The sequence below is a fragment of the Ictidomys tridecemlineatus genome, chromosome 8 (assembly GCF_052094955.1).
Source record: "Ictidomys tridecemlineatus isolate mIctTri1 chromosome 8, mIctTri1.hap1, whole genome shotgun sequence".
In the NCBI taxonomy this organism is placed as follows: Eukaryota; Metazoa; Chordata; class Mammalia; order Rodentia; family Sciuridae; genus Ictidomys; species Ictidomys tridecemlineatus.
The window spans coordinates 128,801,029-128,816,906 of NC_135484.1; the positions used below are offsets into that span (position 1 = coordinate 128,801,029).

General features: G+C 35.9%; 1 pseudogene; it reads right to left on the bottom strand.

The window, feature by feature from the left end:
* Positions 1-2,082: 2,082 nt before the first annotated feature.
* Positions 2,083-5,965, bottom strand: LOC101971876 (transcription initiation factor TFIID subunit 2-like; annotated as a pseudogene).
* Positions 5,966-15,878: the final 9,913 nt, after the last annotated feature.

Here is a 15,878-nt window from a genome sequence, read left to right on the forward strand (position 1 = left end):
ATTGGGATTTTGATTGGCATTGCATTAAACCTATAGAGAACTTTTGGTAATATCGCCATTTTGATAATGTTAGTTCTGCCTATCCATGAACAGGGTATATTTTTCCATCTTCTAAGATCTTCTTCTACTTCTCTTTTTAGGGTTCTGTAGTTTTCATTGTATAAATCTTTCACCTCTTTTGTTAGGTTGATTCCCAAGTATTTTATTTTTTTGGAGGATATTGTGAATGGAGTGTTTTTCCTCATTTCCGTTTCAGAAGTTTTGTCGCTGATATACAGAAATGCCTTTGATTTATGCGTGTTCATTTTATATCCTGCCACTTTGCTGAAAGAATATGATATTTTTAATATTTTTTTCTTGTCAAACTTTTAAATGACATGGGAAATGATAAAAATTGAAGATATGAAAAGCTTCCTTAAGTAAACAATAAAGCACATGGTAAATTCAGAAGAAAAAATAAAAACACATAACCATAGACTATTAAACCAGGAAAGCAAAATGTTACACATTTGCAAATGCTTCTGGTACACTCACATGAAACTTCATTTAAGTTAATAAACAAAATATAAACTAAGCTTCTTAAGTCAAACTTTGTGTTATACAATTTTAGAAAGAATATGTATTGGGTATGTAAATTGTCTACATGTTACAAAACATTTTATATCTAAACTTATTTGTTCATACTTAATGGAAGACAAAACAAAACTTTTTTTTTTTTTTTTGGTGGTGCTGGGGATTGAATCCAGGGTCTTGTGCATGCAAAGCAAGCATTTTATCAACTGAGCTATATTCTCAGCCCAAATTTAAGCTTCTTGATTTGAGAATAACCATGGATTTGGTAGTTCTGTTAAATTCCAACATCATAATAACCAAATGTGCTATTAAAAGATAGTTATTCCAGTTTTTGTTAAAAAGAACTTCTTCCAAATTTTGTAATATTTTGGCATAAAAGAAATTACAACTTCTTTGTTCATAAATTATGGTGCTTAGTTTTTACTGTTAACACAATAACTAGTGCAAGAGGTAATACTCCTATAGAAAAAACCTCTGTCTTTTCAGCAGTTTCAAATGAAGTTATATAATATTTCTCTGGAAATAGTGGTCACACCACACATTTGGCAGTTGCTTCTATTTAAACTTCAACTGTGTCCTACAACATCCATCAAAGGCTTCAAAAATTGATTTTGGCAGTACACTGTTATAGTTAAATCTTCGTCCCAGGGTTTCATACACTGACTTCCAGACCACTTACGTATAATCGAATCAAGCCTTTATTGAAGCACACCGGTGGCGGCTGACCAGAACATAAAGCTGTTCCCCTGATCAGCCCTGAACAATTGCAAGGGCACTCCTTATAAGTCTGAAAACTGCAAAAGGGATGTTCAGGGGGTCTAGCCAATGCAAGCAAGCCAGGTTACAGAAGCGAGACAGTGCAGTCAAGTGGAGGGAAGCCTAACCAATCACAGTTAGCCCACTCACCCCAGTTACAGAAACAGAGCCCCATTTCCCTAGTTATAGAAACAATACCCCATTAGGTAGTTTTGTGTTCTTAAAGATTTCTATAGCAAAAGGAAAAGATCATCTTGCCCCAGTCATGACTCTTCTACTTGGCATGGTTGTTTATGAAGTTTATGAAGTCATAAAACAAAATGTAATCACATTTGCTCCTACTATCACACACATGGAGATCATGATGTGAATAGGGACTGCCTCATGGCTATAAGGTCTTTTGTAAAAAGAAGTTTGCTCTGTGTGTATGTATGTTTTAAGTAGGAAACAGGCAATGAAATAGTTTATCCACAATTATAAAACATATCTTCCTAATTAAATCTCAACTGTATAAGCAATATACATCAAATATCTAGAACTTAAATGGATTCTAAATTCATGTAAGAAGAAATCTTTTCCTACCTTTTCTCATTGTCCACAGAGGACAGAGTTTTTGTTGTATGTCTTCTTCTGGACACAGAAGGAAAGGGATCTTTGTATCTTTTTTAGTTTGAAAGAGGAAAATGAGCAGAACTGCTTCTAGCAGTGCTTGAATAAGTGAAAGGATCCATGTCCTTTTCTTTGCTGTGGTACTTATGCTTGTCTTTTGTGCTTCTTCTTTTTCTTATGCTTGTGGTGGTGTTCATCACTGTGTTTGGAGGATGTAGATTCCTTAGTAAATGCTGAAAGTGGAGCTCTTGCCACTGGATACATACTTATCCCCAAAGGCGATTGATTGTTCATTACCTGTTTCTTTATGTTTAAGTTCCATACTCCATTGGGGTTTTATGGTGACTGTGCTATCACAACCTGATGAATGCTGGGGCATTAGAGTAGATAGAGAGCTAGCTGGTCAATATTTGGAGAGTCCTGGAGTTAATGGTCTTTCAAGTATATTCAGATAATGGAAAATGAAGGCCTCACTATCAGGAACAGTACCATGTAAATCTCCTCCTCATCTTGAGAATTTGAAAATCTGATTTTGAGTTTGACCTTACTGTTATCCTCATTCGTCTCCAGTATTTTACCAGGTTCTAGTGGGAACCTCAGTGGTGTATCAGCCTTTTTCTTCACTCCTTGCTGATGAGCTGAAACATTATAAGATGCTCCCTTGGCAAAGTGATCATCTTCTGGGTTTTGAAATACAACTAGCTGTGCATGACTGCTTGGATTAACTCACAGCTTTTTGTCACCTGCTATTGCCTCTGGCATTATAGTAGGTTTCAAGACAGTTTTTTTTTCCTTCAAATTAAGAACCAATCCAAGGGCTGGGGATATAACTCAGTTGGTAGAGTGCTTGCCTCCCATGTACAAGGCCCTGGTTCAATCCCCAGCACCACCAAAAAAACCCAAAATCTTACCATTTCGGCCTGGGGTTGTGGCTCAGAGGTAGAGCACTCACCTAGCATGCATGAGGCACTGGGTTCGATCCTCAGCACCACATATAAAATAAAACAAAGATTTGTGTCCACCTATAACTAATAAATAAATAAATAAATATAAAGAACCAACCCAAATTCTGGTATGGTAAACAGGAAGGTCTACTGAGGTCCAAAATGTGCAAAACAAGTCCACAGCACCACACTACAACCTCCAGTCATATGAAGTTCCAGAATTCATAAGTTTCCAAAGTTGATCTACCAAGGCTTCATTGCATAAGGCAGACTCCATGTTTTTTTTTTTGTAAATGGTGGATTCTTAGTCAACATATTATTATGGGCTGATTTGAAAGTTAAATTAGGTTGATCCCACTCTGTTCAGACCTCTCAACCTGTGCAGAACTCTTTCTGCATGAGCCCACTCACATAGAAGCTCACATCTCCACCCTTACCCACTTGCACTCTGACCATAGTATCTTTAAACTGTGGAGCTGGTGCTAGCTTACATCCTGAGTAGGTAAAGGAAGTGCCAATTCTGAGAACGTGGTGGCACTGTAAGAAATGTGTTTTATGATTGTACTTGCCTCTCTTGGACCCCCTACTTTTCATTTTTTTTGTTGTTGTTGTTTTTAAGTGACCCTTATCTGCATTCAGCAGCTTGGGCTGCAAAATTGTCTGCTTTCTGCTCACTTGGCCCCTGCCATTATAAATCCTTTGTCTTTGCTTCAAAAAGACCCAGAATTTTAGTTGAAATTTTGGAATAGTGCCTTAACAATGTTTAGAATCTTATGCCTCACATGGGGTTCAAAGTCATTCTGAATCATATTAAAAAGCCACTACAGTTCTTCATAACTGCTGCCCACTTTAGTAAAATCAACATCTTCCTAAGCTGCTATCCTGATGTCCAAAAAGTGACTGTGTTCAGTATAAGATTTCAAAAGAGCTGGATCACTTGGTATATGTCCATTCTTTTGAAGTACCTGTGTGGCTCTCAAGCAACTGGCAGTGATGGTGTGTTTATAACTTGGAAGAAGATTTTTTTTATACAAAAACCTGATGATTTCTTCAAGAATCAGTCACATATTAGGATTTAAGTTATCCAGCATTCTAACTTCATTATTCACTTTGACTGTAGATGTAACAGAGTTGGCCAGGGCATCAATTATTTGTGCACAATAGTAGTTAAATTAAAAATTATTTTCCTGTTGTCATTCTACTTGATTAAATCTAAAATAAATGTTAAGACTTCTCTGGAACAGAGGTTATGAACATATCTTAATAAAGCCATTGCAACTGGCACAGTCTTTTGTAGAAAATAAAATTAAAATATCATGAAGTTGGTTGTTTTTACAATATCTGGACAATTTTTACAACAAAACATTCTAGTAAAGAGTGACTTTATGGTCCTTGGTTCTGTCCATGTGCTCACTGTTCAATTTCCAGTCTTTGCAAGGCAGGAGCAAGCTGACATTCTTACTCAGTAGAAACACTGCCCTTATTCTAATGTGTCAGTGAAAATAAGATGCTAGAATAGGGAAAGTGAGATGCTGGAGTAGAGAATTTTTCCAAAGTCAAGATGAATTCCTACTGTGCAACAACATTGTCCTCATAGTAGAGTTGATATTTCTACACATCCTCATCTTGCTCAAATTCTTTCTTTTTCAATATGACATATCTGGGTCTATCCTTATCCACAACAAAGGGGAATCAGCATTCATTGCAGAAAGATCTATGTCAACTTCTTCTTCATTCATCATTGGGATTTTTTTCTTATTATTCCTTCTGCTTTTGGAATGGCAGAGTATATCATGTTTAAAGTTGTTATTTGCAATGTATGATTGAAACACCCATCTAATTCTTGTACTGTCACTTTAAGTGGTACCATATTTTTCTGAGTTCTAGATGTATAATCTTATTTTATTTCCAACTCTAAGACATTTCACTTTTTATTAAATACAAAAGTTCCATAAAAATTTCCCATTCTACTTTGGTCTACCCACTGTTGTATTAAAAGCTAGATATATTTGGCAGAGACATTTGTAATGGTTTTCAAAAACCCTGATGTGGAAATGAACATTTGACTCCACATGTGTGATTGGAAATTCTGAGATGAAGTTTCTTTCTTTCTTTCTTTCTTTCTTTCTTTCTTTCTTTCTTTCTTTCTTTCTTTCTTTCTTTCTTCTTCCTTCCTTCCTTCCTTCCTTCCTTCCTTCCTTCCTTCTTTCTTTCTTTCTTTCTTCCATGCTTATCAATTTATTAAAAACTTGTAGCATAAATTCCATGCTGATTATATTTTCAATCAATCTCATCACAAGGTGGGCTTTATACTGAAACATACTATTATTAGTAATATTCCCTGGAGAGTGTATGTGAACACTTTATTAAAAAGTGTAGGCAGGATGCTGGATTATCCTTCTCTTTTCCTCCACCAGTGGATGTAGTAAAACTCCCCCAGTTTTCAGTACCTATGCCACTATTTTATCTAGCTCCTCTTTAACCCAATGGTAGTATGCATTAACAACAAAAGTTTTCTTTTTCATCCAATGTTCATAAATATAGCCTGAAATTCCCTTCAACTCCATTCCTCAGATTAAGACATTCTGGATATGAAACATCCAAAAAACTGCTGGGCCGAAGACTGGCTAAACACCTTCTAGTCAAAGGTGTGTCATCTATAATCATGGCACTGTATAGAAGATTTGTGCTAATAACACTCATGGAAGTATAAGTCGCCACTTCAACATAAGCCTTGTCAATGAATACAGTTTTAAAACAGGAGTATGAATATACACATGTAATAATTTTTTCATAAAATTCAAAGAGTTCATAAAGGAATGACATGGTATATTTAAGCAATGGAAGAAATTGGGGTAAACAAAAAGGAGTAACCTTATGTATATAGAGATCTATGAGTATTTCCAATGGGCAAGGAGATGTTTGATGCTGCCATAGGCATTGTAAGCATAATAGAATATCTTCCTCATATCATGGGTATATACTGTCTCTCCTAAATCTCCATTGGAAATGGCCACTATAGCAGCATCTACTGTAAATTCTAATTTTCATATACATATTTCAGAGTATGAATCAATGACATGGGATTACAGGTGTGCACCACTGCACTAGACCTATGTAAAAAAATATACACACACATTATATATATATATATATACACACACACACACACACACATTCATAAGAAATATTCCTTTTTATTTATGTTTTCATAAATAAAACAAATAATATTTTATGTTATTTATAAAATTATGTTTTCAGTGTCAGGATCTGGAAGCTAACACAAACAAGCAAACAAAATTGTCAAAGCAGTATTTAAAAATCTTATCTTGCCACAAAATATGGGATAGGGAAATATAAGAGATCAGGCATAAAACAATTAAGGATCAATACAAAGAAGTATAAAATCCAGTACTTACTTATGTATTGGATAATAAAATTGTTCTGTGTAATATTTTTAAAAAACCATTCTGGTTAACCCAGAGAAACTAGGTGGTAAGATATAGATGTGAGCAGATTCCAGCAGTCACCAAGGATGATGGTTGTAGCTTGGACTAGAAGTTTGTCAATAGGAACAGAGACAGATGGATGGGTCCAAGATGCATTTTGGAGATAAAATCATGGAAATCTGATGGTGATTTTGATAAATACTGTGGGGACAAGTAGGGTAAAATCTTGTCCTGGATTGCTGAAAATTTTCCCATTTTGACATTGGTAGTTTCCAATGACTCAGGTAAACCTGAACAATTGGTGACCGGGAAGCATCAATGTAAGTCTTGCTTCCATCTTGAGTGGTGAGGCAAATGAAAGTAGTAGTTATTGAAAATGGGAAAATTTGGGGAAAAGTAGGTAATGTGAGAATGATGATTTAACTTTTGAATGTTAAGATTAGTCATAAACCTATGCAGGCCAAATGTCTAAAGTAGGATTTTTTTTTCAGGGAAAGATTTTTAAAAATACTATAGAAAATATCAGACTTATATCCATATGGAGAACTCATTCTTCATTAGAGATTTTAACTACAATTGGTAAATATTTTGGAATTTATCTTTCTTTGAGTAAATCTAATTAATAGGAAATCATTTACTGATTTGTTGGCTTATGTTCCATTTCCAATGACTACCTATTCTTTACATTGTCCATTTATTTAAATGTCAAAAATTTAAGTTGTACATATTTACCAAAAAAGAATAGGGAAGCTTTTAAGAAAGCCTCCAATTTTTTTTTCAGGGGTTGGGGGAACAGGGATTAAACCCAGGTTTCAATAACCAGGAATATTAAATATTAACTAGGGTTATTAAGTACCAGGATTGCTTAACCACTGAGCCAAATCCCCAGCCTTTTTTTATTTTGAAACAAGGTCTTGCTAAGATGATGAGGCAGGCCTTGAACTTGTGATCTTCCTACCTCAGCCACTCAAGTTGCTGAGATGTGTATGCCAGAACACTTGGCTAGAAAAACCTCCAATTTTACAAAAATGTTGACAGCCCTCCACATCCATTTAAATCAGGTGTCAGGAGTGAATCTTTCACAATAGAGAATATTAGCCAATGCTCCAAAATTATGTTTGTTTGAAGGAATCGGATATCAGGTATGGTGTACCCTCTTCTAGAGAATTACTTTTTCCTGGAGGTACAGAAAAGAAAGTCAAGGAGCATAACAAATGAATTGTAGGGAATTTCAACAGCAGTGGCATATTAATGCCACTTTGCCCCTGCTGGGATACACACTGAGTTTCTTATACTCCCCATCTATGGTGTTAGATCCCAGGAAAGTTGCCCAAATCCTTGCTTTTGCTGAATACCCTCTGATTCTTTCTCTTTTTTATACTTTTAGTTATGCATGACAGTAGAATGTATTTTGACAGAATATACACACCCAGAGTATAACTTATTCCGTTTAGGTTCCCATTCTTGTGGTCATACATTATGTGGAGCTACCCTGGTCATAAATACAAATACAGGGCTAGGAAAGTTATGACCAATTAATTCTACTGACTCTCCTATTCTCCTCTCTGATTCTTTCTAAAGGTAAACAAACTATTAGTAGAGAAATTTGTGATTTAATAAATATTCAGTGTGGGCTCAGGCAGCCAGTGGGGATGTTAGGAAAGATGGTGACCAGGTGGATGTTCCAACATTTCCCTGTGTTAAGATCTGGTTCTTGTTCAGGAATTGTCACTTGTGCTTATCTGTCATAGTGTTTCATGTTTCCCCTTCTTTTTCTGTTCTCTCTCTCTCTCTCTCTCTCTCTCTCTCTCTCTCTCTCTCTCTCTCTCTCTCTCTTTCTTTCTTTCTTTCTTTCTTTCTTCTTGTACCTAACTCTTTGATCCATTTTGAGTTACCTTTTGTATAGGATGTGAGACAGGAGTCTAGTCTCCTCCTCCTCCTTCTTCTTCTTTTTGGTATCAGGGATTGAATTCAGGGGTCATTGACCACTGAGCCACATCCCCAGTCCTATTTTGTATTTTATTTAGAGACAGGATTTCACTGAGTTGTTTAGTGCCTTGCTTTTGTGGAGGCTGGCTTTGAATTAATAATCCTCCTGCCTCGGGCTCCTGAGCCATGAGATTACAGGCATGCACAACCTTGCCTGGCTCATTCTTTTTTCTACACATGGATAACCAGTTTTTCCAGCATAATTTGTTCAAGAAGCTGTCTTTTCTCCAATGTATGTTCTTGGCAGTTTTGCCAAGAATCAGGTGACTGAACGGACTGGCAGCCATCAAGAATACAAACAGTAATAAATGCTGGAGAGGATGTGAAGAAAATAAAATACTTTTACACTGTTGGTAGCATTGTAAATAAGTACAACCTCAAGAGACTTAGGATTGGAATCACCGTATGATCTAGTTATGTCACTCCTTGGTATTTATCCTAGAGAATGAAAGTTATAGCAATATGTGCATAATAATGCACAAATATAGCAGAATATTTCACAATACCAAAGTGTGGAACCAGACTAGGTGTCCATCAACAGATAACTGTGTAAAGAGAATATGGTATATAAACACAAGAGTTTTATTCAACTATTAAGAAAAATGAAATTATGTCACTTGCAGAAAAATGGATGAAAATAAAGAAATAAAGAAGAAAAATAAATTTTTACACAAAAAGATCTGGATCCTAGCAGGCTCATAATTTACCATTGTGAGTGCAGAGTAGTTTTGGGATGTTGCTAAGACCACAGATGTTTCTCTTTAATTGCCCTTTTCCTCTATTCCTCAAGAACCAGATAATGTAAATCTGATGGTGGGGGTACAGATGACATGTTCTCTCACCTAGAATATGAATAAACTAGGTACAGGAGGAAGCTTTGTGGAAATTGATTAGTGCTGGAGTGGTCCCTGGGTAGATGAAATCCAGCCACTCATTCTGGGTTGAAGAAATTACTTTCCCAGAATCTGTAATAAATCAATGTTCACTGATTATTTTGCCCACTTTTAAAATTCTTGAATCTACTGCTACCTTTTTGTAAAAGAAATTATAAAAATTTCTAAAAATTTCCCCTTAACATCACTTTTAAGAATATTTAAAACTCATATCCCTAAGGAATAGAGCTCCACAGTATTCTTCCCATTTTCTGGAAGTGTCTAATTATCCTTGGTGAGGTTATTTTTTTTTCCATTTTTTTGTTGGCGATTATAATTGTACATATTAGTGGGATTTGTTTGTACATGCACATAATATAACAACATAATTTGGACTTGGTGAGGTTATTTAGTATAAATGATAAGTTTGCTGTCTGTAGAGCAGCCTGATGCTCATCTAAATCTTAGGTTATTTGATAACCTAGTGCTGAAGTCTGGGAATTATCATTTCCACTGAGCTAAGAATTCCTCATAAAAAGAAAATCAGGTTAAACTTTGTCCTATTCATTTCCGTTAGTGTTTGGAGAAAATTCCCAGAGAAAATGTCTACTTATCAATGAATTGTGGAACAAAAGAGAGAAGCAGAAAAAGTACTATCCTTCCATCAGGAGCTGCCACATAGTAGCTGAGTGCCCACTAGCTTTGAGTGATGGAAATGTGGAGACCGGCTTTCCTCATCAGAAAGCACCCCATCTCTGCTCAGCAGAGGAGCACAGCTTTGAGAGTGGGCTTCACCCAATGGGAGTGGGCTGCCCCTTGTAACATTATCCCTCTGCCTTATATGGATGAAATGTTCTTTTGAACAGCTTCCTCCAATAAAATCAGAGTTCAAGGCATGCTCCTCTCTCTTTCTTGCCTGCCTTGCCTGCTTTGTGGAAGCTGGGCCAGAGGAGCCATCACAGAACCCAAAGAAAAAGGTATTGTCTCTGTTTTTGTGTGATTATTTTCTGCCAGCCCAGTTCACCTGGAGTGACACTGACTGGTCACTTAGTTTTTTGGTATTGACTAACTTCACTTAGCATCATCTTCTCTAACTCCATCCATTTACCTGCAAATGCCATGATTTTATTCTCTTTTATTGCTGAGTAATATTCCATTGTGTGTATATGCCACATTATTTTTATTCATTCATCTATTGAAGGACATCTGGATTGGTTCCCCAGTTTAGCTATTGTGGATTGTGCTGCTATAAACATTGATGTGGCTGTGTCCCTTTATTATGCTGTTTTTAAGTCCTTTGGGTATAGTCCGAGAAGAGGGATAGCTGGGTCAAATGGTGGTTCCATCCCCAATTTTCCAAGAAATCTCCATACTACCATCCATATGGCTGTACCAATTTGCTGTCACATCAGCAGTGTATGAGTGTACCTTTTCCCTCACATCCTTGCCAACACTTATTTTGTTGTTTGTCTTCATAATATCTGCCATTCTGACTGGAGTGAGATGAAATCTTAGAGTGGTTTTGATTTGCATTTCTGTAATTGCTAGTGATGATAAACATTTTTTCATGTATTTGTTGATTGATTGTATATCATCTTCTGAGAAGTGTCTGTTCAGGTGCTTGGCCCATTTATTGATTTTTTTTTTTGTGCTTAGCTTTTTGAGTTCTTTATATACCCTAGAGATTAGTGCTCTATCTGATATGTGAGGGGTAAAGATTTGCTTCCAAGATGTAGGCTCTTTATTCACTTCACAGATTGTTTCTTTTGCTAAAAAGAAATTTTTCAGTTTGATTCCACCCCATTTATTGATTCTTGATTTTAATTGTTGTGCCACAGGAGTGTTATTAAGGAAGTTGAGCCCTAATCCCACATGATGGAGATTATGGCCTACTTTTTCTGCTATTAGGTGCAGGGTCTCTGGTTTTATTACTTAGTTTTTGATCCATTTTAAGATGAGTTTTGTGCATGGTGAGAGATAGGGGTTTAATTTCATTTCGTTGCATATGGATTTCCAATTTTCCCAGCACCATTTGTTGAAGAGGCTATCTTTTCTCCAGTGCATGTTTTTGGCACCTTTGTATAATATAAGATAATTGTAATTTTGTGGGTTAGTCTCTGTGTCCTCTATTATGTACCATTGGTCTACCAGTCTGTTTTGGTGCCAATAAAGTGCTGCTTTTGTTACTATTGCTCCATAGTATAGTTTAAGGTCTGGTAGAGTGATGCCACCTGCTTCACTCTTCCTGCTAAGGATTGCTTTTGCTATTCTGGGTCTCTTATTTTTTCAGATGAATTTCATGATTGCTTTTTTATTTCTATGAGGAATGTCATTGGAATTTTTTATTAAACCTGTTTTTGGAACTATGGTAATTTTTATAATATTAATTCTGCCTATCCAAGAGCAAGGTAGATCTTTCCATCTTCTAAAGTCTTCTTTGACTTCTTTCTTTGGAGTTCTGTAATTTTCATTATAAAGATCTTTCATCTCTTTTGTTAAATTGATTCCAAAGTATTTTATTTTATTTTTGAGGCTATTTTAAATGGGGTAGTTTTCCTCATTTCCCTTTCTGAGGATTTGTCACTGATATACAGAAATGCCTTTGATTTATGGGTGTTGATTTTATATCCTGCTACTTTGATAAATTCATTTACTAGTTCTAGAAGTTTTCTGGTGGAAATTTTAGGGTCTTCTAGGTATAAAATCATATCATCAGCAAATAGTGTCAATTTGAGTTCTTCTTTTCCTATGTGTATCCCTTTACTTTCTTTTGTCTGTTTAATTGCTAAGTAGAAGTGGTGAAAGAGGGCATCCCTGTCTTGTTCCAGTCTTTAGAGGAAATGCCTTCAAATTTAGAATGATGTTGGCTTGGGGCTTAGCATAGATAGCTGTTATGATGTTGAGATATTTTCCTGTTATCCCTAGGTTTTTTTTAGTGTTTTGAATATAAATAGGTGCTGTATTTTGTCAAATGCTTTTTCTGCATCTATTGAGATAATCATACGATTCTTATCTTTAAGTTTATTGATGTGATGAATTACATTTATTAATTTTTGTATGTTGAACCAACCTTGTCCCTGGAATGAATCCCACTTGATCATGGTGCATGATCTTTTTGATATGTTTTTGTATTCAATTTGGCAGAATTTTATTGAGATTTTTTGCATCTATGTTCATTAGAGATATTGGTCTGAAGTTTTTTCTCTTTGATGTGTCTTTGCCTGGTTTTGGAATCAGAGTGATCTTGGCCTCATAGAATGAGTTTGGAAGTGCTGCCTCTTTTTCTATTTCCTGAAATAAATTGAAGAGTATTGGCACTAGTTCTTCTTTAAAGGTCTTGTAGAACTCAGCTGTGTATTCATCCGGTCCTGGGCTTTTCTTGGTTGGTAGACTTTTGATAGCATCTTTTTTTTGTCACTTGAAATTAATCTGTTTAAATTGTGTATATCATCCTGATTCAATTGGGGAAAATTATATGACTCTAGAAATTTGTCAAAGCCTTCAATATTTTCTATTTTGTTGGAGTACAAGTTTTCAAAATAATTTCTAATTATCTTTTGTATTTCTGTCATGTCTGTTGTGATATTTCCCTTTTCATTATGTATGTTAGTGATTTGAGTTTTCTCTCTCCTTTTTATTAGCATGGCTACGGGTCTGTCAATTTTATTTATTTTTTCAAACAACCAACTTTTTGTTCTGTCAATTTTTTCAGTTGTTTATTTTGTTTCAATTTCATTGATTTCAGCTCTGATTTGAATTATTTTCTGTCTTTTGCTGTTTTTTTGGTGTTGATTTGTTCTTCTTTTTCTAGGACTTTGAGATGTAATGTTAAGTCATTTATTTATTGACTTTTTTTTTTAAGGAATGAACTTCATGCAATGAACTTTCCTCTGATATGTTGTATCTGTGTTCTCATTCACCTCTAACAACTTTTAACCTCCTCCTTGATGTCTTCTGTAACCCATTGTTCATTCAGTAGCATATTATTTAGTCTCCAGGTGTTGGAGTGGATTTTATTTCTTATTTTATTATTGATTTCTAATTTCATTCCATTATAATCTGATAGAATGCAGGTTAGTTTCTCTTCTTTTTTGTCTTTGCTAAGAGTTGCTTTGTGGCATAGTATGTGGTCTATTTAGAGAAGGATCCATATGCTGCTGAAACTAAAGTATATTCTCTCATTGAAGGATGAAATATTCTATATATGTCAGTTAAGTCTAAGTTATTGATTGTATTATTGAGTTCTATAATTTCTTTGTTCAGCTTTTGTTTGAAAGATCTTTTTAGTGATTAAAGAGGTATGTTAAAGTCACGAAAAATTATTGTGCTGAGGTATATTTGATTCTTGAACTTGAGAAGAGTTTTTTTGGTGAACATAAATGCTTCATTTTAGGGGGCATATATATTTATAATTGTTAAGTCTTGTTGATATATGGTTCTTGTGAGCAGTATGTAGTGCACTTCTTTTTCCTTTTTGATTGACTTTAGTTTGAAGTCTTCTTTATTTGATATGAGGATGGAAACCCCTGCTTGCTTCTACAGTCCATTTGAGTGGTCTGATTTTTCCCAACCCTTCACCTTCCATCTGTGAATGTCTTTTTCTATGAAACGAGTCTCTTGGAAACAGCATATTGTTGGTATTTTTAAAAAATCCAATCTGCTAGTCTATATTTTTTGATTGGTGTGTTTAGGCCATTAACATTTAGAGTTATATTTGCTAAGAGTTGCTTTGTGGCATAGTATATGGTCTATTTTAAAGAAGGATATATGTGCTGCTGAGAAGAAATTCTATTTATATTCCCAGCCATTTTGTTTATTTTGGGTATTAAACATGAATTTTTTTCCTTTGATTAGATTTTTCTTTAGTGTAATCCCTCCCTCTGCTGATTTTCATCATTGTTTTTTATTTCCTCTTCTTGGAATATTTTGCAGAGTATGTTCTGTAGTGAAGGCTTTTTAGTTGTAAATTCTTATGACTTTTGTTTATCATGAAAGGTTTTTATTTCATCCTCAAATCTAAAGCTTAGTTTTGCTGGATATAATATTCTTGGTTGGCATACATTTTCTTTCATGCTTGGTATATGTTGTTCCATGATCTCCTGGCTTTGAGGATCTGGGTTGAAAAATCTGCTGAGATATGAATTATCTGTGTTCTCATTCACCTATAACAACTTTTTAACCTCTCTATGTGATCTGATTCCTCTTTCTTGCAACTTTTAAGATTCTACCCTTATTCTGTATGCTAGGTATTTTCATTATAATGCGACTTGGTGTAGATCTGTTGTAATTTTGTACATTTGTTATCCTATAAGCCTCTTGTATTTTGTATTCCAATTCATTCTTCATGCTTGGGAAATTTTCTGATATTATCTCATTGAAGAGATTTTACATTCTTTTGGTCTGAAACTCTGTGCCTTCCTCTATCCCAATAACTCCTAGATTTGGTCTTTGGATGACATCCCATAATTCTTGGATGTTCTGTTTCTGGTTTCTAATTATCTTCACTGTGTGATCAGCTTTATTTTCCAAATTGTATAATTTGTGTTCATTATCTGACAATCTTTCTTCCAAGTGATCTAGTCTATTGGTTATGCTTTCTATTGTGGTTTTATTTGATTTATTGTATCCTTCATTTCAAGGATTTCTAACTTTTTTGTTTTTCAGAATCTCTATCTCTTTCGAAGTAATCTTTTGCTACTTGTATTTACTCTCTTAACTCATTGTTGGAGTGATTAATTTTTGCCTGTATTAGCTCATTTAGGTCATTCTTTAATTCACAGATCATTTAAATTATGAACCTTCTAAACTCCTTCTCTGACCTTTCATCAACTTCACAGTCTATGGTTCTGTTATTATAGCATCCTGGTTTGTTTTGGGCACTTTCCTCCTTGTTTTTTTATGTTGTCTATGTGTCTTCCTTTCTTGCAGTGTGGATATGAGATATTACAGTTTCTTCCCTATATTCTTGTAGTACCTGTGTAGATTGTCTGTACCTTACCTTGATGTTGGTCTTCCAGACCCTGCGGTGTTGCTCAATGAATGCTGCTGCATCCTGGACCTGTGTCCTGTGCAGTTGGAGTGGGTGGAGCTGGGCAGTTAGGCTTGACCTCCCTCGGAAGTCTGATGGTAGGAAGGGGCAGTTCTGTGCCAGAGGCTAGGCTCTGGTGGGTGTATGTCCTGCCAGGAGAGGGGTGGACTGGGCCTGCTGTGTGCCTGGGACCTGCACAGGCTGGTGTGGGTGGATCTGGACCACTGGGCTCGATGTCCTGAGATAGTTTGCTGGTCGGAAGGGGTGGTCCTGTGCCAGAGGCTAGGCTCTGGCGGGTGTCTGCCCCACAGGTGGAGGGGTAAACCAGGCCTACTGAGAGTCTGAGTCCCTTGTGGGCCAGTGTGGGTGGATCTGGGCCTTGTTTTCCTTTTTCCTAAAACCGTGTCCTTATTATTGTATTAGCATCTGGGAAAAGTACTGAGTTTTGGCAAGAAGTTTGGTGATCCAGATGAGGCCTGAGAGCAGCACCCACTCCAGCATTCTTGGGCAGGTCTGACATTTCAATCAACCTCCACTTCGTTGCTAAGGATACAAGGTGGCTGGTGAGCTTGTTGAGAGTTGACTTCTGGAGAAATTGGGACCAGAGGATTCTTTGAGGGATTAACCGAGGAACTGAGGGATCATCTCAGCCATTGTT